The sequence below is a fragment of the Colobus angolensis genome, unplaced genomic scaffold (genome assembly GCF_000951035.1).
Source record: "Colobus angolensis palliatus isolate OR3802 unplaced genomic scaffold, Cang.pa_1.0 Scaffold80, whole genome shotgun sequence".
NCBI classification, from domain to species: domain Eukaryota; kingdom Metazoa; phylum Chordata; class Mammalia; order Primates; family Cercopithecidae; genus Colobus; species Colobus angolensis.
Window position 1 is genome coordinate 4,521,468 of NW_012121821.1, and position 27,807 is coordinate 4,549,274.

Sequence of the window (27,807 nt, forward strand, 5' to 3'; positions counted from 1 at the left end):
CCACCAAATGCTGTGACACAAGAAATGGGCCTCAAAATGTTTCAGGCCAGCACAGCTTTGTCTTTGCAAGTCATTTTTCAATGGCAGTTAAATATTGCGGCAAAGTCAATGTACAAACTCACATGTATTAAAATATGCTTATGAATCATAATACCGTATTTCCATGTGTATTAGGTGTCAAGAACTTCACACACATCATTTCATTCCACTATCACAGCACTCAGTGTGGTGGGTATTACTGTATCTGTTTCACAATAAGAAACCCAGTATCTGAGATGTTCAGTGCCTTTCCTAGTTACCCAGTTGGTAAGTGGGAAAGTCAGGACATGAATTTTCAGCAATTAATTAAAAAGGCAGGATGATACGGTGATTTAAAGGCCAAATTCTAGATCCAGGTTGCTTAGATTCAAATCCCAGCTCTGCCATACTCTGTTAGTATAACCTTGGCCAAGTCACTATGCCTCAGTTTCCTCATCTGTAAAATGGGAATCATAATAGTATCTACCTTATATTATTATTTTATTTATTGCTATTGTGAGGATGAAATTTGTTACTATAAATAAAATGCACTGCCTGACATATGCACTACATAAGCATTGCAGCTATTATTATTGATTCAAAACTCACTGATGTCTTTATTTCAGTCTTCCTCTCCACCAAGTGTGGTGTGTGTGTGTTGAAACTTAACATCTAGAATGGAGGTGGAAGGCAAGACCGAGAGAGAGGAGTGGACTGGAGATGGCGTCAGAGAGCTCCTAGCAGGTATGTCAAGGCTCTGATCCAATCTCTGGGCTACAAGAAACCTCCAGCAGCTCTCTGAGGCAGGAGTATAAGGAAACTCTAAGCTCTGCAGTTCTGCTGTAGCACTAAATCAGTACAATGTAGTCTCCCAACCAGGAAATGGATGGAGACTCCAACTCAGATGCTGTAGATCTTTGCTAAGGCCATTCAATCCATTCACAATATAGTCAAAATCAGATCTCTGGAAGTTCTGAAAACTCATATTGTGAGGCAGGTCACAGAATTAATTTTCTGATCTCCTAAGCTCAATATCTATGTCCTGTCTAGAACCCTTTATCCACTTTTATGTATATAAATCTTTATCAATGATGATTTTAGAGTATACCCCTAAAAATAGCATTAAGTACAAGGATTTAACATTTTAAGGCTCATGTATACTGCCAAACAGCTTTCCAGAAAAGCCGTGTCAATTCACACTGGCTCTGCCACACCCACCTACCACTAAGTATCATGATTGAAAAACAGAAATCTTTGCAGTTACAGGGACAGATAATGTCTGATTGAATCACCTTGTGTTTCTTTTATTACTACAGAGGTCAATTTTTTCATATCTAGAAGCCATTTGTATTACCTATTTTTAAAGTATTTATACTTTTAGTGCATTTTTTCTATTGGGGGATCTTGCTTTATTTAATGATTTCTACAATATCTTTTTATAGTAATAAAATTATTCTTTGGTTATTTTGATGGCAAACGCTTTCCCAGTAAGTTGTTTGCCTATTAATTGATTTCCTTTAAAGTATTTTCTAATGGAAGTTTTGAAGTTTTCTCATAAAAATTCAGAAAGTATTATTTTATACTTTCCTATATCAAACCAATATATTTAAGAAACACGTCGCTCTTACTTATCATCTTTTGGCTAAAGTTATACATTTCTTAAAAGGTACACAGAAATTTAAGTTTTGTCAGAATTGGAGCTCTTTGAGGAAGGAGGTCTGACTATTCACTGTGTCCCCAAACCAAACCTACAGCTGTTCCTAGCGTACAGTAGGTATACTATTTATTCTACTAATAAGTTCATTATTATTTTGGAATTTGTATGAAAGTAGCAAATCAGACTCCCAAAGACTTTCCAAGAATAAAAGATAATTACTACTGACATGTAAGCTCTCCAGTGAGATGGCCTGGTTTCCTGGCCAGTGTATATTTCATTGTTCTAATTTAAGAGATCGTAAGCTGGTGACTCTTGTTTTCTTCGTATTTCTAATTTTTCACAGCATAGATAAATTAAAAGTCCATGTGCTTCCCAGGGTCTACCTGATAAACATACCTCAGAGATATGTCTGCCCTTGCTCTCGGTCTCCACTGTGACCACTCCAGTCGAAGCCAGCATCATGCTATCCTGACCTCCTGCAGCCCTCCAACCTAGTCCTCTGATTCTTCTTTTGACCTCTTCCAATACCTTTCCCTGCACAGCTTGAAGCATGAGCATCTTAAATCATCAGTCTGATCATGTCACTCACCTACTTAAAACCTTTTGTTGCATCCCAGTATTTTAAGGATAAAATCCAAAATCCAAAGTCCCACATGCTCTGGATGCATCTACATTGTGAAAAGACCTTCTCCACCTTTCCAATTTACCTTCACTATGCTCAACCACACTGGCTGCATTTCAGGTCCCCAAATAAGCTTCCTATTCTACCCAGGACCACCCCACAGTCTGCTGCCCCTGTTCAGACAACTCTGCACACCTCCTGCCTGGCCAGCTCCCTGTCATCTGGTCACTTCCTGTGTATCACCTTCCCCTAGAACATGCTCCTTCCCCAGACTATCTTAGGTGCCTATCTTAGTCTTTCCAGCACCCTATGGTCCATCATACTTTTAGAGCATTTTTCAGTTTGTAATTGTATATTTAGTTGTGTAATTCTTTGCTTTACCTTTCCCCCAAAGGACTGTAAGTTCATGGGGGCAGGAATGGGTCTGTTTTGCCCATCACATATCTCCAACACCTAGCAAAGGCCTGGTATGTATTTTGCACTCAAAAAATGCAAGCTGAGAAAATGAGTGTATGAGAACAGCTCAAGGCCATCCTCTCCCAGGAAGCCTTCCTCACTTATGCCCAGGCTACTGGGTTACTTCTCTTTTTAAATACTCAGTAACATAAGTAAGTAAGACAAAGTAAGCACCACTTATATTGTTCCAGATGATGTATTGCACTGTAAGAAAAAGTGCTTCTGGTTTTTATTTTTAAAGTCTTCCTTATTTTTCCCCCTACAGTGCTCATTGAGGGCAGGATTTGGCCCCCAGCTCCTTCTGGAACCCAATTTCCTTTCATGTTCCCTATCACAACCCTACAGACACTGGCCTCCTTGCTGTTCCCAAACACTCTCAGCACATCCTTGCTCAGAGACTTTGCTGTTCTCACATTTGGAATTCTCTGCCCTGAGATGTTTGAATGTCTGCCTTCCCGCTCATGCAGCCGCTGCCCAAAGGTCACCTCTTCAGATAGCCTTTGCCTCCACCTTCTCTCCCCCTTACATCAATCTGCTCAATTGTTCTTCCCAACTGTTGTCACTATCTACCATTACAGCACACATTTACACATGCTGTTTATCGTCTGGCTCCCTTGTCAGAACACAGGCCCTGTGAGGATATGGGAACTTTTCTGTTTGATTCCCACCATGTGCCTGGCATGAAGTATTTCCATTTAAATACTTATCAAATGATGGAATTTCAGCTCCAAGGAGAACCTAGAGGTCTAGTGTAGATAAAAATGAACATAGCAGATTTTAGCTGGTTTAAGAAACTAATCCAGCCTTGAGGATCGTAACTCAGAGAAGGAAGGCAGGCATTCTTTAATTGATAGATTGCTTCAGATGCAAAGAGGCAAGTAAAGGAAAGAAGTTGGTTAAAAAATAAAAGAAAGTAGAGAATACTGGAGAAGAGAAACTAACTGAAGTGGATGAAACACAAAAATATGAAAATTGCAAGGATCAGAAATCCTTTCAGTAGCTATGTGACAATCAGAAAGTCAAACTCCTGACTGGCTCGTCCCCCGACAAAGGTGGCTCTGAAAGAAGCAGAACCTCTCTGTGCTGGCAAATCCGCTCAATGTTCATGCATTCAATGAAGTATGTCACACAAGATAGTAATCAGAGAAAACTCCCAAAAATCAAAATAAAAAGAATTAAAACAGTGAAGAAAGAATTATGGATGATAATAAAAAAGAAATTAGATGATCATGGGGAAACATATAAAAGTCTCACAATGAAAAGAATATTTCCTTTACTAAACATAACGGGTATTACATCATTACATCAAGTGGGTTGACCTGTTCAGAGTTCCCAAAAAGAAAAGAGTCTAAGATGTTGTCACATTGAAAATCACGCGAAAGCTGTAACTTGAGATTTGCATATATATATGAAAATATAAACAAGGTGGGGATTGTTAAGGCTTTGTTGTAATAGAACAGTAAGGACTATAATAAATTGGGGTGGGTGGGAGGTTTGCTGCTGTCTGATTGTCTGTCTCAGAAAACAAGCCCTTAATCAGTTCTTGACCAGCCCTGTGTGTTTGATTGCCCAATATGAGATTAGAATTCTGTTGGTAGTTTAACATTCAATTGTTGAGGAGAAAATAGCTATGTCTATAATATTACATCTGGTCTCAGAATCTGCAACTCTCTGAAACCGTCTGACTTCTACCATTAGCCATTAGTTTGACCTTAGCTGATCAAACTTCTTATATCTCAAAAATTAACTTTTATCAGAAATGAGTTCTTAAAATTCTTATTGACTTCCTTGATAAACTAATAATTCAGACTACACGAATCTGACAACAAAACTGAGAAAAGTCCAGGCACAGTGACTGATGCCTATAATGCCAGCACTTTGGAAGGCAGAGGCAGGAGGATTGCCGGAGGTCAGGAGTTTGAGACCAGCCTGGCCAACGCAGCAAGACTCTGTCTCTACAAACAAAATAGAAATAAAAATTTAAAATATTTTTAAATGGAGGGAAATATTCGTTTGTTAATTATGGGATTGATATTTACATTGCAAATCAAGATTTAGGAAAAAATAAGTATATATGTAAAACTCATAACTGAAGAAAATCCAATATATGAGGGAAAAATGGAGTATGAGGGAAAAATGGAGTAAACAGTATAGTAAATATGATTGTCACCTGTGTATTGATCTTTTCATCTTTTTCTTTGAATAAACTAACCATTCATTAGTAATAAGTGATAGCACACATTATTTTAATTATTCTTTTCCCAAAACATTCAGTGTAAACTACAAAACTCTTATATACAATGATAAATTCAAAACACATAATTTTACTTCTGGTCTAATTTGAAAAGCCATGCAAATAGATGTAAAGTCTCATTCATTGGTCCCTGGAGCTCCAGAAGTTTTATCAGTGAGTCAGCATCTCTCTTCCTATTTCTCCCTTGATAAAATGAAACTTACTGGGTGAAAGAAAGAAAAAATAAGGCAGGAGATCAAAGGATCAATTTCTTCTTCACTGATATTTTTAGAAGAGCTATGAAATTTTGTTTACAGATGAGCTTCATAATTCTCATCATAATTTGAAGAGGTGGAAAGCAAAACAGTGAAAGAAATACACAAGTGTTAGAGCCTAAAAAAAGACATTGACAATTATGTTATCATTTTATTAATATATTCTCTGAAGCAGAATTCAGCATTTCCACCCAGGAGGTTTCTGTCACTGTGAATTCTTCAGCTATGAGTTTTATATATATACTTAATTTTTTCCTAAATCAAGACACTACAGACAGTAATGTGTTACACTGGCAGACATCCCCAATGCAACAGAAGAGGGCTTTAAGCAAGCTCTTTAAAACCTTTTCCAGACTCATAGATGCTGCTGGAAGGTTCAGGAACTAATTCACTTTGAGCAGAATAGGAAACATATAGTGATCCAAATTCCAAAGAAACCAGTAGCCATTTTTAATGGAGACAGACACCAGAGGTTCAATGGGGGCTACCACCAGGAGGAGCTCCTCAGAGCCTCTGCCACACAAGCTGATGGTAGCAGCCCAGGTGACAAAAGAGACTGAGGGCACCTCCCAAAGACTACTGCAGAGGGTACTGTCAGACCCCATGCTGAGGGAGAGGGGCAGTGGCTATGCCTGACCAGGCTAGTGAACAGAGATTATGTGTGTTGGTTCTTTTCTTTCAGAGCATTTATCTCAATTGCAATTAGTTAATTACATAATTATATGGTTAAAGTCTGTCTTCTGAGCTGGATCATAACCCCCATAGTCCACAACAGTTTCTATTATCTTTACATTTCCCCACCCCAACACCTCGAATAGTATCCAGCCCACAGTAACTGCTCAATAAGAAGCTGTTTAGTTGAGAAAAGGAATGTCAACTACCTTTTCTAACACCTTTGGGATAAAGAACGCACAAGGAATGGAAGTTAGAAAGAGGAAATAGAGATTGCTAGTCTTCCATTTCATTCTTCCTTGAGCAATGTGTCTCAAAATATGGTGAAGTTGAAAGCTCTAAAATGGGTGGAAATTTGAGTAATAACGACAACAACAATAATACAAAACTCTAATTTGCATCTTTAATGCATTTTATTCTTCCCAAGTAATAACATATACTCATTTTCATTTGGTTTTCATCTTATAACGATTCCTGTTTATGATAAGAAAACTGTCAGAGAGATTATAACTCCTCCAGTATCACCGAGCTATGAAAGTATGAAACCAGGATTCGAATTCAGGTCTCACAGTTCCGCACCCACTATTTTTTCACTTCAACTACATTAAAACAATAAGAAATATTAGTAAATGTGAATGTCTGAAATAAATGAGGAAAATTACCATTTTAAAATTAGCAAGCTGCTCTGTCTTCTACACTAGAGATTTGGATTTATCTTCGTGGCAGACAGTCCCTTTGTTCTGGGAAAAGGAGAAAGAAAACATGCTTGAGAGGGGCTCTGCTGTTATGCAAGTAGAAAGCAAACATCTGCTCACCTTTTTTGGAAAAGACTAGAATGCAGTGAAACATCCCTAATGTTTATGCGTCCTTTGTTCACTCCGTATTTACTGAGTACCATCTGTGTGCAAATCACTTCAGAATGAGACACTGGATGCCATATAATCAAGTCAACTAGGAAAGTCTTGATAAACCTCTATTCTCATGAATTATGTTTCAGAAAGAGAAATGTTTTGTTCCCAGTGAACATTTTGTCTGCTCTATTTAACCTACAACCTATGCGGACCTCCTTGCAAAATGGGTATATCAATGTTTGAGCTCTTTGTAGAAGCTGAGGAGTTGGGAGGAAGAGACTTCCACAAGGAAGTACAGACTTGCACATCCTGAAGGAAAGACCAACACTCTCCCAGGGTCTGATGCCCCGTAACCCAAGCTAAGTGTAAAGAGTCCCACTGAAAACTTTGTTTGAGAGGAATGGCCAGATGCCAGGAAGCATTAACGTCTGACTTGAGTGTTCTGATGACTCGAGGGAGCTGGAGGTTAAACCTACACCCCTGCAAAGAAAGGTAGAGTTTTTCCTGAAGAATGTTTATACTTCCAGTCTGTCATTACAGACAGGCAATTCCAGTATAGAGAATGCAATTCCAGCAGTGGGCGTTAGTATATGGAGAAGTCTGTTTCCCATCTCTAGGACCCGGGGAAATTTTACAAGGTTTCCTCATAAGACTTGGTTCTTTTCTTATAAGTAGGGTGATTGGGGATGACTAGACTTTGCCTAGGTTGAGGACCACTGGGAGCCAAGTGATTTTGAAATCACTTCAAAGTAAGAAAAGCCACAGTTAGAACAGGGGTGATTTCAATTCTAAAATGGGCATACCTCAAAGATGCTGTGGGTTTCATTCCAGATCACCGCAATAAAGCAAATATCACAATAAAGTGAGTTACAGAAATTTTTTGGTTTCCCAGTGCATACAGAAGTTATGTTTACACTGTACTATAGTCTATTACGTATGCAATAATATTATGTCTAAAAAACAATGTACATATCTTAATTTAAAAATACTTCACCGGTTAGCCTTGGTGGCTCATGCCTATAATCCTAGCACTTTGAGAGGCAGAGGTTGGAGAATCACTTGAAGCCAGGAGTTCAAGACCAGCCTGGGCAACATAGCAAGACCCAGTCTCTACCAAAAAAATTTAAACATTAGCTGGGCATGATGGCACGCACCTCTAGACCTAGATGATTGGGAGAATGTGGCAAGGGGATTGCTTGAGCCCAGGAGTTTGAAATTACAGTAAACTCTGATCATGTCACTGCACTCTAGTCCAGGTGACGGAGTGAGACCCTGTCTCAAAAACATAAAAGATATTTTATTGCTAAAAATCGAAAATGGTTATCTGAGCCTTCAGCAAGTTGTAATAGTTTTTGCTGCAGGAGGGTCTTGCCTAGATGTTGATGGCTACCAGCTGATCAGGATGGTGATTGTGGAAGGTTGCGGTGGCTATGGGAATTTGTTAAAATAAGACAACAATGTGCTTTGCTGTATTGACTGACTCTTCGTCTCACAAAAGATTTCTCTGTGGCATGCAACACTGCTTGATAGCATATTACCCATGGTAGAAATTCTTTCAAAATTGGATCCAATCCTCTCAAATCCTGCCACTGCTCTATCAACTAAGTTTATGTAATATTCTAAATCCTTTGCCATCATTTCAACAGTATTCACAGCATCTTCACTAACAGTAGATTTCACCTCAAGAAATCACCTTCTCTGTTCATCTCTAAGAAGCAACTCTTCACATATTCAAATTTTATCAGGAGGTTGCAGCAATTCCCTCGTAACTTCAGGCTCCACTTCTGCTTCTTTTGTTACTTCCACCACATGTGCAGTTACTTTCTCCACTAAAGTCTTGAATCCCTCAAAGTCATCCGTGAGGGTTGGAATTAACTTCTTCCAAACTCCTATTAATGTTTATATTTTAAACTCCTCTCATGAATCATGAAAGTTCTTAATGGCAGCCAGAATTGTGAATTTTTTCTGGGTGATTTTCAGTTTACTTTTCCCAGATCTAGTCATGGAATCACTATCTAAAGCAGCTATAGGCTTTTAAAATTTATGTCTTAAATAATACAACCTGAAAGTTGAAATTACTCCTTGATCCATGGGCTGCAGAATAAAGCCTAACAGAGCAGGCATGAGCTCTTGGGTGACTAGGTACATTGTCAATGAGAAGTGACATTTTGAAAGAAATATTTTTTTCTGAGCTGTAGGTCTCAACAGTGGGCTTAAAATATTCAGTAAACCATGCTGTAAACAGATGTGCTGTTATCCAGGTTTTGTTGTTCCATTGATAGAGCACAGGCAGAGTAGATTTAACATAATTCTTTTTTTTTTTTTTTTTTTTGAGACAAGAGACTTACACTGTCCCCAGGCTGGAGTATAGTGGCACGAACTCGGCTCACTGCAAGCTCTGCCTCCTGGGTTCATGCCATTCTCCTGCCTCAGCCTCCCAAGTAACTGGGACTACAGGCACCCCACTACCATGCCCGGCTAATTTTTTTTGTATTTTTTAGTAGAGACGGGGTTTCGCCGTGTTAGCCAGGATGGTCTCGATCTCCTGACCTTGTGATCCGCCTGCCTCAGCCTCCCAAAGTGCTGAGATTACAGATGTCAGCAGACAGGCAACTTAACATATGTCATGGATATGTCAAACAACACTTCTTTCTCCAGCAGGCAAGAGGCAGGTCTGGGTGGGACACTCTGGGCTGGGCTGGGACTAGCTCCTGGAAACACCCAGGGATCCGTTAAGGCACAGCCTAAGTCAGGGTCCTGGGGCCATTGAGAACTCTCCATGGTTAAGAAGGGGGGATTCCTGAGGGTAAGCCTAGCCGACTTAACATAATTCTTAAAGACTTTAAGACTTTGGGAAGGATAATTGAGCATGGGTTTCAACTTAAAGTCACAAGCTGCATTAGCCCCTCTAACAAGAGAGTCAATCTGTCCTTTAAAGCTTTGAAACCAGGCCTTGACTTCTCGTCTCTGACTGTGAAGCTCCTAGATGGCATATTCTTCCAATATAAGGCTATTTCATCTGCATTTAAAATCCATTGTTTAGTGTAGCCACCTTCAACATTGAACTTAGCTAGATCTTTTGCATAACTTGCTGCAACCTCTCCATCAGTACATGCAGCTTCACCTTGCACTTTTATGTTATAGAGACAGCTTCTTTCCTTAAATCTCATGAACCAACTGCTTCCTTCAAACTTTTCTTCTGTAGCTTCTTCACCTCTCTCAGCCTTCATAGAATTGAAGAGAGTTAGAACCTTGCTCTGGTTTAGACTTTGGCTTAAGAGAATGTTGTGGCTGGTTTGGTCTTCTATCCAGATTTCTAGCCAGAAAACTTTCTTCGTACCAGCAATAAGATTGTTTTACTTTCTTATCATTATTGTGTTCATTGATGTCACATTTTTAATTTCCCTCAAGAATTTTTCCTTTGCATTCACCGCTTGGCTGTTTGGTCAAGAGGACTGGTTTTCAGACCATCTCGGCTTTGGATATGCCTTTCTCACTAAGCTTAATCATTTCTAGCTTTTGATTTAAAGGGAGAAACTCTTCCTTTCACTTGAACATTTACAGGACATTGTAGGGTGATTAATTGGCCTGATTTTAATATTGTTGTGTCCCATAGAATAGGGAGGCTCAAGAAGAGGGAGAAAAATAGGGAACAGCTGGTTGCTGGAGTCAGTTGGTAGATAAACACACACAACATTTATTGATTAAGATCTCTGTCTTACACGGGCACGGATCACCACGCTCCAAAACAATTACAATAGTGACATCAAAGATCACTGATTACAGATCACCACAACAGATATAATAATAATGAAAAAGTTTGAAATCTTATGAGAATTATCAAAATGTGGCACAGAGATACAAAGTGAGCGTATGCTGTTGGAAAAACAGAACCAATAGACTAGGTGGATATAAGGCTACCACAAACCTTCAATTAGTAAAAACCACCATGTCTGCAAAACACAGGAAAGCAAAGCACAATAAAACAAAGTATGCCTGTACTTATGTGGTTGGTCTCAGTTGTATTATGGGGAATTATGGAAGGGCCTGTCCTACGGTTCAGACAAGCTGAAAAACAGGAGTGCAGAGGTCTATTTCCTGAGATCAAGCAGAGGGTATGAGAGTGGTCTCTGGAAGGTGGCAGGGATGATCACAGCAGCCCAACCCTGAAGGTCGTGACAGTGCAGAGGAAGACAGAGACCTGGGGAGTGGAGGAGGGAGCAACAGTGAAACCTGGCACTGAGATGTCTCGGAATACTGAGAGAACAGTTGAGGCAGGGGGTGCCAGTTTTTAACATTTGGGCAAGCAAAGGAGGAGAGTACACAGTTTCATAATTTAGGCAATTACAAAATAAATAAATAAATGTCTCTATTTTATAGTCATGCTGATGAGGTCTGAGACATATGGGTCAAAGACTTTTGTCTCTAACTGTCCCACCCCTCAGATTGCCAAGAGCAATAGGCTTCTGGAAAAAGATTCAAATGACCTTAAGACAGGGTCAACAAAAGTTGTTACAGATGATTAAATGTATGTCTGAAATACTGATGTATGCCATTGTAGTCACTAACTTACCCTCAGGAATCCCCCCTTCTTAACCGTGGAGAGTTCTCAATGGCCCCAGGACCCTGACTTAGGCTGTGCCTTAACGGATCCCTGGGTGTTTCCAGAAGCTAGTCCCAGCCCAGCCCAGAGTGTCCCACCCAGACCTGCCTCTTGCCTGCTGGAGAAAGAAGTGTTGTTTGACATATCCATGAGCAGAGATTAGCCACCTGAAAGAATTAAAAAGACTTAAGAATCCATCACATGTAAAAAGATCGTTGCACCATCTTCCTATACCTAATCACAATTGAGTGCACCTTTTCAGGTTAAATGGACAAACTCTCATCTTTTATTTTGTATATATGCATATACAAAAAAAATCAGAAAGTGGTATAGAAATTATATTTACTGAGCATTAAGCACAACCCATTTATTTCGATTTAAATAGCACCAAAACTTCAGTAACATTTAACAGGTTAACAATATAGACTTGAGTCATATTGAGTGTGACACTGAGTCAGACCTGGATTTATATCATGCTCTGCCACGGATACTCTGGTATCTTTAAGCTAGTTACATATCCCCAAGCCTCAGTTGTCGCCAACTGCAAGGTGGCCATGATGACAGATGAGAACAGATGACTTGGAGTGTGGCTGTAAGGACTAAATGATTTAACACCTATAAAACATTTAGCAAAATGCCGAGCATGTGGTAAGTGCTCATTAAATACAGCTATGTTTACATATTTCTAAACTATTGCCAAATCCAGATGCTAATGACTAGGGCATCCTAAAAGACAGATTTAGAAAAGAAATTGCTATCTATATTCTGAAGAGTACAGTAACTGTGTTCTGACTTCATCATTTGCCACTTCCATCCAGCGCTTTTCTGGTAGCATGCTGGAAAATGAACCACAGCACACTGACACCCACGCCCCAGCAGCTCTCTAAATCAGTTGTTCTTAAATGAGTCAGCACCCACCCAAGCATCTTGGTCACTCATCGGATATACACAGGCTGCAGGTTCCCAAACAGACTTCAGCTGCTGCTCTGAGTAAACATTTTCTGGCAGCACACCAAAGGGGCGGCTGGGGACACAGGTACGCATCTTCTCAGGTCCAGGTTCAGATTTTGTATTGAACACAAAATGAGCTGATGAGTTCGAGGTCACTGTTTCTGCTAAAATAAGCCTACACAGCAAGGGTGTTGCACTAAACAGTTTGCCCAAGCTGCCTGGAGGAAGCATCTTCTGCCCACATTGCGCCTTGGTGTAACCAACATTCAGAGTCCCACAGTTTCATGACCACTAACTTCACACAATTAGCTGAGCTGTATGTAAAACTGTTTCTATCTGTTCCTACCTAGATTTTTCTCCTTGAGACATAACTCTTCTTTTTAAATGGTGAATGAAGATATCTGATGTGAGTGCTGGGAAAGTCATGCCAAAAGGCCTGGGTGGAAAATCAAAAGGGCACCATTATATTCTCTGGGTTGATGACATCTGAGGAAATAGGTACCTTATACCTTGATCTTCTTGGAAGTGAAATAAAAACAGCCCATCTGCCTCACAGGGACCACAATTTCATAGTCCTTTGCAAAACTTAGAAAAAAAAAGGTGTAAAGTATAAAATTTCAATTAATGGGATACTCAGGCAAGAAAATATCCTGGTTTACACATTTAAGTCTTTTTCTAGCCTTTTGTCAAAAGATTTTCTAAAAATACAGTCACCCATTAACTAAGTACATTATGATGACAGTTTTTAGCTTTGAGGATTTGGAATTTTGAAATCAATCAAGCACATTAAATAGTACATGTCTTTTGATTTGCGTTCACTTACTATTTCAAAATGCAATTCTTAAAAAACCTCTGGTCAGTTGCTTTCCAGTTAGAGTTTATATTTCAGCTAAGAAAGTTGTTGTTTCCCAGGAATGAAATTGAGCTCAATCTAGTTTTCCATGCACGAGTGTTATAGTAACAGGAATACCACCATCCCTAGTTTCTAAGGAAGAGAACCAGGCATCTTCAAAAGTAGGGTCCTAGGCAGGACTATAAAGTAAACAATGATGAAATTAGCTTTAGAATATCTTTGGAAAATTTGGCTTACACTAATAAGGTGCTGTTTGAAAGGGATAAATGTTAAAGGCCTGCATTAAAATTTTTAAAAATAATCAATTATGCACATTTCAGATAGAAAGACCCTGGCTTGCCAAGGTTTAAAAAAATGTCAGAAGATCTTAGTTGACCACAAGCTGAAACGGAGCCACCGGCATATATAATATGCTTGCTAGAAGCAGCACTTTCCTAGCAGTTCCACTGTACTGCAACAGACTACCACATCTTAAAGAACACAGACAGATGAGATCTGTCTCTTCTTTCATTTCTTTACTCAGCCCACTGCTTTCTAAGTTCTGCCCCCAGCCATCACCACCAACAACTCTGAAACTGTGACTGCCAAAGGTCACCAGGGACCACAGACTGGCAAATCAGTGGACTCATTTCTGGTCTAAGAACTTGCCATCTTTCAGCATCTGACATCATTGACTACACACTCTTCCTTTGGCTTCTCTGATACCACTCTCTTGGTTCCCCTGACACCCTGGCTAGCTCTTCCCAGTCCCCTCTTATCTTCCTGACTCTCCATGTTACTGTAACTGAAGATCCAGTCCTTACCCCTCTTTGCTCACTCTCTGACACTATTTAGTGATCTTAACTGCTCCCATAACTTCAACGGCCACCTGCAGAAGAAACCTCAGATCTTTCAGTCTAGTCTGGACCCCTACCCTGAGCACCAAACCTATTCTTCCCAACTGTGCTTGGATCTTCTCACTTCTCCTGATCTTGCTTCTCCTCTTCTGCCTGCTTTTATACAGTGCTTTTATATTGACAGATAACACCACTATCCATCCAGTGGCCTAAACCAGGAACCTCAGGACCTCTTCAATTCTCTCTTTCCCTTAGCTGTTATACTGAATTAGTGACAAAAATTTGGCCTCCTTTGCTTATTTTCTATTCATCTCTTCTTCCCAATAGCTCCCCTCACACTATAATTTGTCTAAGAGCAGGAAGAACCCCTGGTTCTTGTCCTTGGGAGTCTAGAAAGATTATCTGTTAGGCTGTCTGCCTCAAAGCACATCATCCAATGACTCTTCTTCTGAAGAAGTTCAGCTTTCTATATGCTACTACAAAAAAATTAATAAAAAACTCTTTTTAAAGAATGTGAGACTAATGCTGATAGGAAGTGAAATAATTTCTTTTCCTTGATGTTAAGGCATCTTGTAGGAATGAACCAATATTAAGAACTTTTTCTCAATAACAAAAGAAGAATGACTATTCTTCCAACAAATATTCATTGACTCTTCATTGTGTGTTAGGTGTTCTTATAAGTGCAGGCTGCAGGCTGGCCAGGCTGAGGTGGGGTGGATAATGGATGATAAGCAACTAAAGAAATGAGAACAGAAGCAAAGTGTAACAGAGAGTGACTTGGACGCAGCATTAGATTGAGTCATCAGGCAAGGTCTTGCTGAAAGGATGGCATGTAAACTGAGACCTGAATGATTAAAAAAAGAGAGAGAGAGAAAGCCATGGGAAGGTCAGGAGGAAGAACATTCCATACCAGGAGAACTGTTTGTGGTAAGGCCCTAAGTCAGCTGTTTTAAAGGGATAAGTGTTAAAGACCTGCATTAAGTTTCTAAAAAATAATCAATTACATACATTTAGGATAGAAAGACCTCAGTTTGCCTAGGTTTAAAAAAAAAATTAAAAACTCAGAAGATCTTCGTTGACCACAAGCTAAAGATAAGTTGTGCCTGTTGAAAAAAATGAAAAATAGTCATGCATGGTTAGTGCAGAGTGAGCAAGGGCTGCCCTTGGGTCACATACATATTCCATCTATTATCGACAAAGTTCAAAATAATCCTACAAGAAACAGTTCATTATTCCCACTTAAAAGCTAAGAAAATGGAAGTTAAGAGAGATTAGCTTCATATGATGAGGAAGAAAAACCAGATTTTTCTTTGGGCTTAGTTTATTCATCTATTTCTAGTTCCTTGCAGTGTAACATTAGGCTGTTTTTTGAGGATCTTTCTTCTTTTGTAATGTAGATGTTTATTGCTTTAAACTTCCCTCTTGGAATTGTTTTTGCTGCATCCCATAAGTTTTGATATGTTTTGCTTCCATTTTTATTTGTCTCAGGATTTTAAAAAAATGTCTCTTTTAATTTATTTTTTGATTCATTGGTTATTTAGAAACATGTTGTTTAATTTCCACATATTTGTAAATTTTCCAAAATTCCTCCTATTATTGATTTTTAGTTTCATACCATTGTTGTTGGAAAAAATACTTGATAAGATTTCAATCTTCTTAAATTTGTTAAGACTTGTTCTGTGGTCTAACATATGATCTATCCATGTTGAAGAGAATGTATATTCTGCTGCTGTTGGATAAAATATCCCGTATATGTCTGTTAGTTCCATTTGGTATGTCCAGTGTTTCCTTATGGATATTCTGTCAAGATAATCTGTTCATTGTTGAAATCCCCTACTATTATTGTATTACGGTCAATCTCTTTCTTCAGGTCTATTAATATTTGCTTTATATATCTAGGAGCTCTGATACTAGGTTCATATATATTTATAATTATTATATCTTCTTGATGAATTAATCCCCTTATCATTAGATAATGAAGTTCTTTGTCACATTTTACAGTTTTTGATTTAAAGTCTTTTTTTTTTTTTTTTTGACATAACTATAGCTCTCCCTGCTCTCTTTTGGTTTCCATTTGCCTGGAATATTTTTGTTCATCCTTTCATTTTCAACATATGTGTGTCCTTTAAGGTGAAGTGAATCTCTTGAAGGCAAAATATTGTTATTTTTTCACCCATTCAGCCATTCTGTGTGTATCTTTGGTTAGAGAATTTAGTCCATTTATATTCAAGGTAATTATTGATAGGTAAGGACTTACTCCTGTCATTTTGTTGTTTTCTGATTGCTTTGTAGATTCTTTGTTTCTTTCTTTCTCACTGACTATCTTCCTTTCTGATTAGATAATTCTCTCTAGTATGCTTTCATTCCTTAAGTTTCATCTTTTGTTTATCTACTATACATTTTTGCTTTGTGGTTACCCTGAGGCTAACGTAAAATGTCTTATAGTTATAACAGGCTATTTTAAGCTAACAACTAAACTTTGACCACATTAAAAAGCTTAACACTATTACTCCACCACACTCCACATGTTTTGTTTTTTATGTCACAATTTACGTCTTTTTATTGCGTATCCCTTAACAAATTATTATAGCTATTATTATTAATAAATATTATAATATTTATTTGAATATTATATATTCAAGAGCAGGGGTTCTTCCTGCTCTTAGACAAATATTATTTATTATTTTTATCCCTTAACAAATTATTATAGCTATTTACAACTTGAATATTTGCCATTTTGATGCTTTCCCATAAATCTCATCTTCATAGTATGAATATAAGTGGTCTATGCACCACCATTAGATTATTAAGAGTATTCTGAATTTCACTGCATCTTTATTTCACCAGTGAGTCTTATACTTTGATAAATTTTCATGCTAATAATTAGTCTTCTTCTCTTTCAGCTTGAAGAACTCCCTGTAGCATTTCTTGTAAGATAGGCCTGGTGGTGATCAACTTCTTCAGCTGATATAAGTCTGGGTAAGTCTTTCTTTCTCCTTCGTTTCTGAATGACAGCTTTACCAGGCAATATATCCTTAATTGACAGGTTTTATTTTTCCCCTGCAGCACACTGAATACATCATCCCATTTTCTCCTGCCCTGTAAGCTTTCTGCTGAGAAATCTGCTTCTAGCCTTATTGAAACTTTCTTATATGTTATTTTCTTCATTTCTCTAACTGCTTACAGGATCCTCTCTTTGTCTTTGATTTTTTGTGGGTTTTTTTTTTTTTTTGAGGGGGAGGGGGTTAGTTTCTTGGCTTTTTTAATTTATTTTTCTTTTTGTTTCTTTTTTGTTTATTTGTTTTGTTTTTTGAGACAGGGTTTAGCTCTGTCACCCAGGCTGGGGTGCAGTGGCATGATCTTGGCTCACCACAGTCTCAACTTCCCAGGTTCAAGTGATCTTGCCATCTCAACCCCCTGAGTAGCTGGGACTGCAGGTGCATGCCACCACACCTGGCTAATTTTTGTATTTTTGTATTTTTATTTTTTGTAGAGACAGGGTCTTGCCATGTTGCCCAGGTTGGTCTCGAACTCCTAGGCTCAAGCGATTTGCCTGCCTTGGCTTCCCAAAGTGCTGGGATTACAGGCATGAGCCACCACACCTGGCCTTCTTTGTCTTTTGATTTTTAACAGTTTGATTACACGTCTTGGTGTAGTCTAATTTAGATTGAATCTGATCAGAAAACTTTGACTTTCCTGTAGTTGGATATTTATCTCTTGCCCTTGATTTGGACATTTTCTCCTATTATTCTTTAAATAAGCTTTTTGCTTTTTTGTCTTTCTGTTCTCCTTCTTGAACTTCTACAACTTGAATATTTGCCATTTTGATGCTTTCCCATAAATCTCATATGCTTTCTTCTTTCCTTGTTATCCTTTGTTCTTTTTCTTCTCTGATGGTATATTTTTAAATAACCTGTCTTCAACTTCACACTTTTCTTCTGCTTAAGACTTTTTTTTTAATTTTTAATTTTAATTTGTGAGGGTATATAGTAGGTACATATATTTATGTGGTTCATGAGATGTTTTGATACAGGCAGGGAATGCATAATAATCATTTCATGGAAAATGAGGCATCCACCCCTTCAGGTATTTATCCTTTGTGTTACAATCTAATTATACTTTTTAGTTACTTTTAAATGTATGATTACATTATTTCTCACTATAGTCACCGTGTTATGCTATCACATACTAGGTCTAGTTTATTCTTTCTATTTTTTTGTACCCATTAACCATCCCCACTCCCCCACCCCAAATCCCCTACTGCCCTTCCAGCCTCTGGCAACTATCCTTCTACTCTCTATCTCCATGGGTTTAATTATTTTGATTTTTAGATCCCACAAATAAGTGAGCACATCCAATGTTTGTCTTTCTGTGCTTGACTTTTTTCACTTAGCATAATGACCTCCAGTTCCATCCATGTCATTTGCAAATGACAGGATCTCATACCTTTTATGGCTGAATAGTTCTCCGTTATGTATATGTACCACATTTTCTTTATCCATTCATGTGTTGATGGACACCTAGGTTGCTTCAAAGTCTTAGATTCTGAAGAGTGCTGCAACAAACATAGAAGTGCAGATGTCTCTGATATACTGATTTCCTTTCTTTGGGGTATATACCTAGCAGTGGGATGGCTGGATCATATGGTAGCTCTATTTTTAGTTTTCTGACCTCCAAACTGTTCTCCATGGTAATTGTGCTAATTTACATTCCCACCAACAGTGTACAGGGTTCCCTTTTCTCTACATCCTCACCAGCATTTGTTATTGCCTGTCTTTGGGATATAAGCCATTTTAACTGGAGTGACAGGATATCTTATTGTAGTTTTGATTTGCATTTCTCTGATGATCAGTGATGTTGAGCACCTTTTCATATGCCTGTTTGCCATTTGTATAGCTATTCAAATCTTTTGCCCATTTTTAAATCAGATCATTAGACTTTTTCCTATAGATTTGTTTGAGTTCCTTATGTATTCTGGTTATTAATCCCTTGTCAGATGGGTAGTTTGCAAATATTTACTCCCATTCTGTGGGTTGTCTCTTCACTTTGTTGATTGTTTCCTTTGCTGTGCAGAAACTTTTTAACTTGATGTGATTCTGTTTATTCATTTTTGCTTTCATTGCCTGTGCTTATTGGATATTATTCAATAAATTTTTGTCCAGAACAATGTCCTGGAGAGTTTCCACAATGTTTTCTTGTAGTTGTTTCATAATTTCAGGTCTTATATTTAAGTCTTTAACCCATTTTGATTTGATTTTTGCATACAGTGATAGCTAGGAGTCTAGTTTTATTCTTCTGCATATGGTTATCCAGTTTTCCCAGCACCACTTACTGAAGACACTGTCTTTTCTCCAGTGTATGTTCCTGCCACCATTATCAAAAATTAATTTATGGTAGATGGTGGATTTCTTTCTGAGTTACCCATTCTGTTCCACTGGCCTATGTGTCTGCTTTTATGCCAGTACTGCTGTTCTGGTCACTAAACCTCTATAGTATAATTTGAAATCAGGCAATGTGATTCCTCTAGTTTGTTCTTTCGGATTAAGATAGTTTTGGCTCTTGTGGTTCCATATCAATTTTAGGATTGTTTTTTCTATTTTTGTGAAGAATGTCTTTGGTATTTTGATAGGGATTGTACTGAGTCTGTGGATTGCTTTGGATAGTATGGACATTTTAATAATATCAATTCTTCCAGTCCGTGAACATGGAATATCTTTCCATTTTTTGGTGGCCTCTTCCATTTCTTCCATCAGTGTTTTATAGTTTTCATTATAGAGATCCTTCACTTCTTTGATCAGTCGCAAATCTTGGTAGGTTGCATGTGTCTAAGAATTTGTTCATTTTTTCGAGATTTTCCAATTTATTGGCATATAATTGCTCATAGTAACCACTGATGATCCTTTGAATTTCTGCAGTATCATTCGTAATGTCTCTTTTTTTAATCTCTGATTTTATTTCTTTGGATTTTTAATTTTAGATATTTAATTTTATTTATGGCTATTGTAAATGGTATTACTTTTTTATTTCTTTTTTAGATTGTTCAATCTTGATATATAGAAATGCTGCTGATTTTTATATTTGGTTTTGTATCCTGCAACTTTACTGAATTTGTTTATCAGTTCTAATAGCTTTTCTGTGATGTCCTTAGGTTTTTCCAAATATAAGATCATACTATCTGAAAATAAGGATAATTTGACTACTGTGTTACCAATTTGGATGCCCTTTATTTATTTCTCTTGTCTAAGTTCTCTAGCTAGAACTTCTAGTACTATGTTGAATAACAGTGGTGAGGGTGGGCATCCCTGTTATGTTCCAGATCTTAGAGGAAAGGCTTTCAGTATTTCCCATTCAGTATACTAGCTATGAGTCTGTCACATATGACTTTTATTATGTTGAGGTATGTTCCTTCTGTTGCCAGTTTTTGAAGGTTTTTATCACGAAGCAATGTGAAATTTATCAAATGCTATTTCAGCATCACTTGAAATGATTACATAGGTTTTGTCCTTTATTCTGTTTATATGACGCCTCACATTGATTGATTTGTGTATGTATGTTGAACCGTCCTCGCATCTTAGGGATAAATCTCACTTTGTCATGATGAATCATCTTTTTGACATATTGCTAAATTCAGTTTGCTAGTGCTTTTTGTTTATTTGTTTGTTTTGAGACAGAGTCTCACTCTGCTGCTAAGGCTGCAGTGCAGTGGTGCGATCTTGGCTCACTGCAACCTCCACCTCCTGGGTTCAAGCAATTCTCCTGCCTCAGTCTCCCAAGTAACTGGACTACAGGCGTGCACCACAACACCTGGCTAATTTTTGTATTTTTAGTAGAGACAGGGTTTTGCCATGTTGGCCAGGTTGGTCTCGAACTCGTGACTCAAATGATCCACCCGCCTCAGCCTCCCAAATAGATGGGATTAAAAACCCAGCCAGTTTGCTAGTATTTTGTTGAGGATTTTTGGATCAATATTCATTGGAGATATTGGCCTATAGTTTTCTTTTTTTGGATGTTTCTTTGTCTGGTTTTGGTATCAGGATAATACTGGCCTGGGAGAATGATTTTGGAAGTATTCCCTCCTCTACTTTTTTGTAATATTTTGAGTAGGATTATTATTAGTTCTTCTTTAAATGCTTGATACAAATCAGCAGTGAAGACATCAGGTCATGACTTTTCTTTAGTGGGAGAGTTTTTATTACAGCTTTGATCTCATCGCTTGTTCAGGTATTGGATTTCTTCATGGTTCAATCTTGGTAGGTTGCATGTGTCTAAGAATTTGTTCATTTTTTCGAGATTTTCCAATTTTGGCATATAATTGCTCATAGTAGCCACTGATGATCCTTTGAATTTCTGCGGTATCATTTGTAATGTCTCTTTTTTTATCTCTGATTTTATTTCTTTGGATCTTTTCTGTTTTTTTCTGAGTTAGCCTGGCTAAACATTTGTCAATTTTGTTTAAGTTTTCAACAAATTTTTAAAACAGTTTCAATGAAATTCTTTGTTTCAATGATCTTTTGTATTGCTTTCTTCATTTCAATTTCATTTATTTCTGCTCTGATCTTATTATTTCTTTCCTTTTACTAATTTTGGGTATAATTTGTTCTGACTTTTCTCATTCTTTAAGATGCATAGTTTCTCATTCTTTAAGATGCATAGGCTATTATCTGAAGCTTTTCTTCTTTGTTGATATAGGCACTTACAGCTATAAACTTCCCTCTTAGTATTGCTTTTACTGTATCCAATGGGTTTTGGTATGTTGTGTTTTCATTATCATTTGTTTCAAGAAATGTTTCAATTTCCTTCTTAATTTCTTCACTGATCATCCAGGAACATATTGTTTAATTCCATGTATTTGTATAGTTTTCAAAATCCCTCTGTTACTGATTTCTAGTTTAATTCTATTGTGTCAGAGAAGATACTTAATATTACTGCAATTTTTTGAATGTTTTAAGACTTGCTTTGTGAGCTAACATGTGGTCTATTCTTGAGAATGATGCATGTGCTGAGGAAAAGAATGTTTATTCTGCAGTAGTTGGATGAAATGTTCTATAAATATCTTTTAGATCCATTTGGTCTATAGTGCAGATTAACTCCAACATTTCTTTGTTGATTTTCTGTCTGCAAGATCTGTACAACGCTGAAAGTGGGGCATTGAAGTCTCCAGCTATTATCGTATTGGGGCCTATCACACTCTTTAGCTCTAATAATATTTGCTTTATATATCCAGGTGCTCGGTGTTGGATGTGTATATATTTAAAACTGTTATATCCTCTTGCTGAATTGACCCCTTTATCATTATATAGTGACCTTCTTTGTCTCTTCTCGTGGTTTTTGCCTTGAAATTTATTTTGTCTGACGTAACTATAGCTACTCCTGCTCTTTTTCGGTTTCCATTGGCACAGAGAATCTTTTCCCATCTTTTTATTTTCAGTCTATATGTGTCTGTTTTTCATTTGTTTGTTTTTGTTTTTGTTTTTGTTTTGAGACAGAGTTTCACTCTTGTTGCCCAGACTGGAGTGCAATGGTGCAATCTCAGATCACTGCAACCTCTGCTTCCTGGGTTCAAGTTATTCTCCTGCCTCAGCCTCCAAAGTAGCTGGGATTACAGGCTTGTGCCACCACGCCCAGCTAATTTTGTACTTTTAATACAGACGGGGTTTCTCCATGTTGGTCAGGCTGGTCTCAAACTCCCAACCTCAGGTGATCTCCCTGCCTCAGTCTCCCAAAGTGCTGAGATTACAGGTGTGTGCCACCATGCCCCATCTATATGTGTTTTTATAGGTGAAATGAATTTCTTGTAGGCAACAGATCATTGAGTCTTGTTTTGTTTTGTTTTGTTTTTAATCTATTCAGCCGCTCTGTGTTCTCTGATTGGAGAGTTTAGCCCATTTACATTTAATGTTATTATTGATAAGTAAGGACTTATTCTGCCATCTTGCTATTTGTTTTCTGGGTGTTTTGTGGTCTTCTCTTCCTTCTTTCTTTTCTTCCTGTCTTCCTTTTAGTGAAGATTATTTTCTTGGATGATATTATTTCATTTCCTGCTTTTTCTTTTTTGTGTATCTTTTGTATATTTTTTGGTTTGAAGCTACCATGAACCTTGCAAATAGTATCTTATAACCCATCATTTTAACCTGGTAACAACTTAGCACTATTTGCATAAACAAACAAACAAGCAAAAAGAAAATGAATGCTCTATGCCCTAACTTTATTCCTCTGCTTTTTAACTTTTTCTTGTTTCTGGTTATATCTTATTGCACTCTGTATGTCTTGAAAAGTTGTTATAGTTATTATTTTTTAATTGGTCCTACATACCACAGTTACAGTGTTATAATGTTCTGTATTTTGAAGTGCTTACTATTACCAGTGAGTTTTGTGCCTTCAGACGATTTTATTTTGCTCATTAATGTCCTTTTCTTTGTGATTGAAGTGCTCCCTTTAGCACTTCCTATAGGACAGGTCTGGTGTTGTTGAAATTGATCAGCTTTTGTTAGTCTAGGAAAATCTTTGTTTCTCCTTTACATTTGAAGGGTATTTTCACCAAATACACTATTCTAGGGTAAAAGGTTTTTTCTTCAACACTTTAAATATGTCATGCCACCCTTTCCTGATCTATAAGGTTTCCACTGAAAAGTCTGCTACCAGATGTAGTGTAGCTCCATTGTATGTTGTTTCTTTTCTCTTGCTTTTCTTTTAGAATCCTTTCTCTATTCTTGACCTGTAGGAGTTTAATTACTAAATGCTTCAAAGTGGTCTTCTTTGGGTTAAATCTGCTTAGTGTTTGAGAACCTTCTTGTACTTGGGTATCAATATCTTTCTCTGGGTTTGAGAAGTTCTCTGTTATTATCCCTTTGAATAAGCTTTCTACCCCTACCTCTTTCTCTACTTCCTCTTTAAAGCCAATAACTCTTGATTTGCCTTTTTGAGGCTGTTTTCCCAATTTTATAGGTGTGCTTCACTGTTTTTTTTCTTTCCTTTGACTGTGTATTTTCAAATAGCCTGTCTTCAAGCTTACTAATTCTTTCTTCTGCTTGATGAATTCTAATATTAAAGGACTCTAAAGCATTCTTCAGTAGGCCAGTTGTGTTTTTCAGCTCCAGAATTTCTGCTTGATTCTTTTTAATTATTTCAGTCTCTTTGTTAAATTTACCTGAAAGAATTCTGAATTCCTTCTCTGTGTCATCTTGAATTTCTTTGAGTTTTCTCAATACAGCTATTTTGAATTCTCTGTCTGAAAGGTCACATAGCTGTTTCTCCAGGGTTGGTCTCTGGCACCTTATTTAGTTCATTTGTTGAGGTAATGTTTTCCTGGAGGGTGTTGATGCTTGTTGACATTCTTTGGTGTCTGGGCATTGAAGAGTTAGGTATTTATTGTGGTTGTCTCAGTCTGGGGTTATTGGTACCTATCCTTATTGGGAAGGCTTTCCAGATAATCAGAAGGACATGGGTGTTGTGATCTAAACTGTGTCTGCTTTAGGGGGCACCCCAAGACCTGTAACATTGTGCTTCTTGCAGATTCATAGAGGCACCACCTTGGTAGTCTTGGACAAGATTCAGAACAATTATCTGGATCACCAGGCAGAGATTGTTGTTCTCTTCTTTTACTTTCTCCCAAATGAATGAAGTCTCTCTGTTCTGAGCCACCTCACACTGGGGGTGGTGTGACACAAACACCCGTATGGCTGCCACAAATGGAACTGCACTGGGTCAGACCTGAAGCCACAACAGCACTGGGTCTCACCCAAGGCCTGCTGTAACCACTCCCTGGCTACAGCCTATACTTGCTCAAGGCCCTGGGGCTCTACAATCAGCAGGTAGCAAAGTCAGCTATGCCTGTGTCCTTCCTTCAGGGTGGCAAGCTCCCCAGTCCCTGGGCATGTCCAGAGGTGCTGTCCAGGAACCAGGAGCTAGAGTAAAAACTTTAGACATCTACCTGGTATTCTATTGTACTGTGGCTGAAATGGCTCTTGAATCATAAGATGTAGTCCTTCCCACTCTTCCATCCCCTTTCTAAAGGCAGAGAAGCCTCACCTCATGACCACCACCCCAGACCCAGGGGAATACTGCCAGGCTACCACTGATGTTCTTTTCTGGCCTGAGGTTTCTCTGGTCAGCTTGTGGTAAATGCTGCTTGGCCTGGGACTTCTCCTTCAGGGAAGTGGGCTCCCCACTGGCCCAGGGCAGGTCAAGAAATGCAGTCCAAGAGCCAAGTCTTGGAATTGGGGAGCCAAAGGGTCTGCTTGGTGCTCTAACTCCCTGTGGCTGAGCTGATACCTAAGGTGTGAGACAAAATCCCCTTTGTTTTCCCTCCACTTTTCTCAACAGGAAGGAGTCTTGCCCCATAACCACTATATCTGGGAAGGTGCTGAGACTCGCCTGAGACTAACAAGTCTCAGAGGCTCACCCAAGGCCTTTGGTGTAGTACCTAGATATCGCTGCTGGTTATTCAGGGCCCAAGGGCTCTTCAGTTAGCAGATGGTATATCTTGCCGGGACTGAGTTCTTCCTTTCAAGGCTGCAGATTCTCTTCTGGCCAGGGTGTATCTAGAAATGCCATCTTGGAACTAGGGCCTAGAAAGGGAGCCTCATGACTCAGACTGGTGCCCTGTTCTACTGTGGTTGAGCTGGTATCCAAGATGAAAGTGAAAGTCCTCCCCACTCTTCCCTCTCCTCTCCTCAAGTGAAGGGAAAAGGTCACCTTTGGAGCCATGAGCTGTGCAGCGTGGTGTTAAAAGAGAGGTGATGCTAACATGGTGTCTCGGTAGATTGTGTGCCCCCGCCCCCCACCCAGTCCACTGTCTCTGGACCCAATTTGGCACTCAAATTTGACTAGAAGTTGCAGTCCTTGTGGCCTAGACTGTCTTTCAAGTTTGTTTAGAGCCGCAGAGCACTTTAGTTCATTAGCGAGGATTGCAGGAGCTCAAGTTTAGACCACTGGGATCTGTGATTTCCCTCTGGCTAGGGCTGCTTTGAATGCTCCCTCTGTGGGTGCGTGTCAGCTGAATTTGGTCCAGTTTTGTTTTCTGTTGTAACAGGGCAGCACTGTGTTCAATGCCTCACAAATGCTGTGATCTTCCTCTCTCCAGGGCACTGAAATCCTCTCTGCACCATGCCATCCCTGCTTGGGGATTGGGCAAGAGTGGCTTTGGTGATTCAAGACTGCTTTTCCTACCATCCCAGTGCCTCTTTCAGTGATATAAAGTTAAAACCAGGTATTGTGAGTACTCACCTAAGTTTTGGTGTTTATGAAAGTGATTTTTTTGTATAGATAGTTGTTAAATTGATGTCCTTGCAGAGGAGACAATCTATGGAGGTTTCTATTCCACCATCTTGCTCTCCTTGATTAATTCTGTTGTTGACACTCTGCTGCATTTTTTTATTTCATTCACTATATTTTTCAAATCCAGAATTTGTTTGATTTTTTTTCTTGTAGTTTCAATCTCTCTCTTACACTTATAATTTTGGTCATTTATTGTTTTCCTAATTTCATTGAATTATTTTCTGTATTTTCTTGAAGTTCACTCAACTTCCTTTAAACAGTCATTTTGAATTCTTTGTAATGCAGTTTGTATATTTTAATTTCTTTGGGGTCAGCTACAGGAAGGTTATTGTGTTCTTTTGGTAGTGTGTTTTATGTTTTTTGTCTCGTGGTGATGTCTACACATTTGGTCAAGTAGACATCCCTTTCAGACTTTACATGTTAGTTTTGCTGCAGGTAGACCTTCTTCAGTGGTAGGGGTATAGTCTGAGGGCACTTGCTGGGTGGGGTATATTAATTCTGGCACAAGTGAAGATGCAGCTGTGTAGTCTCTGTGCAGCTTTGTCAGCTGAGGTTGGTGTTGACTAAAATTGCAGGGATCCTGAGCAGCCAGTGCTCTGGATGTCTGCAGTGGGGTCCTCAGTGGCAGTGGCTGCTAAGAAACTCCTGGTCTTTTTCTCCCACTGGGGATGTTGTAGCTGAGGCATCCCTCTTGGCTCTGGGTCTGGCTTGTGTACCCTCTCACGGTGATCATGCTACCAATGACTGATAAGTGGATCATCCATGGAGCTGAGGCCTGGAGCACAGGCACATATGGAAGAATAACAGCTCCAGGATCTACAGAAGTAATGGCATTGGTGCCTGAAACACAGGCATCCCACTGCTCTGGTGGTAACAATACGTAAGGTACAGATGCTTGTAAAGTAGCTGGGAAACTGAGAATGTGAGCACAGGAGTATGCAGAGTTAAAGTGGCTCTGGTATATAGCCTAGCTCTCTACAGTGGCTAAGCCAGCACTGAGAGCATGGGCATAGGCAGGAAGAACTTGGCTCCAGGGCCCAAAGTGAAAATTAATTCACTATGGTGATGCCTCCAGTGTCTGATTTGTGGGCAGGCACAAAGCAGTCACAGAGCTTGAGTCAGGAGTGAAGGCATTCTCAGGGGAGCCACAGCTTGGGGGTTAGGGCCCACACAAAGTTGGAAGACACGGCTGCTCCTTTCCCAAAGCAGCTCCATGGCGGCTGCTTCCTGATGGGTGAAGGGGAGGATGTAAACCATGTTTCCTTCTCCAGAGCTAACCAGGGGAAATGGCTGTTGGTTGCCTCAGTGGCAAAAGATACTTGTGTCCTGTGCAGAGCAGGCTGCTCTGACCATGGTGGCTTCTGCAGAGTGGCTGATATAGATAGCCTCTGCCTTTTTCTTTGTTACTGGCTGTATTCTGGAGTCACACGTAGGCCAATATCACCAGCAATGCTTACTATGTGGATGGATATGCTCCATATTTTTTGCCCCACCACATAGCTGC

At 38.8% G+C, this 27,807-nt stretch overlaps 1 pseudogene; it reads left to right on the plus strand.

Moving 5' to 3' along the window:
- Positions 1-695: 695 nt before the first annotated feature.
- The window catches only part of LOC105502738, a 36,080-nt pseudogene continuing 8,968 nt past the window's right edge, over positions 696-27,807 (plus strand).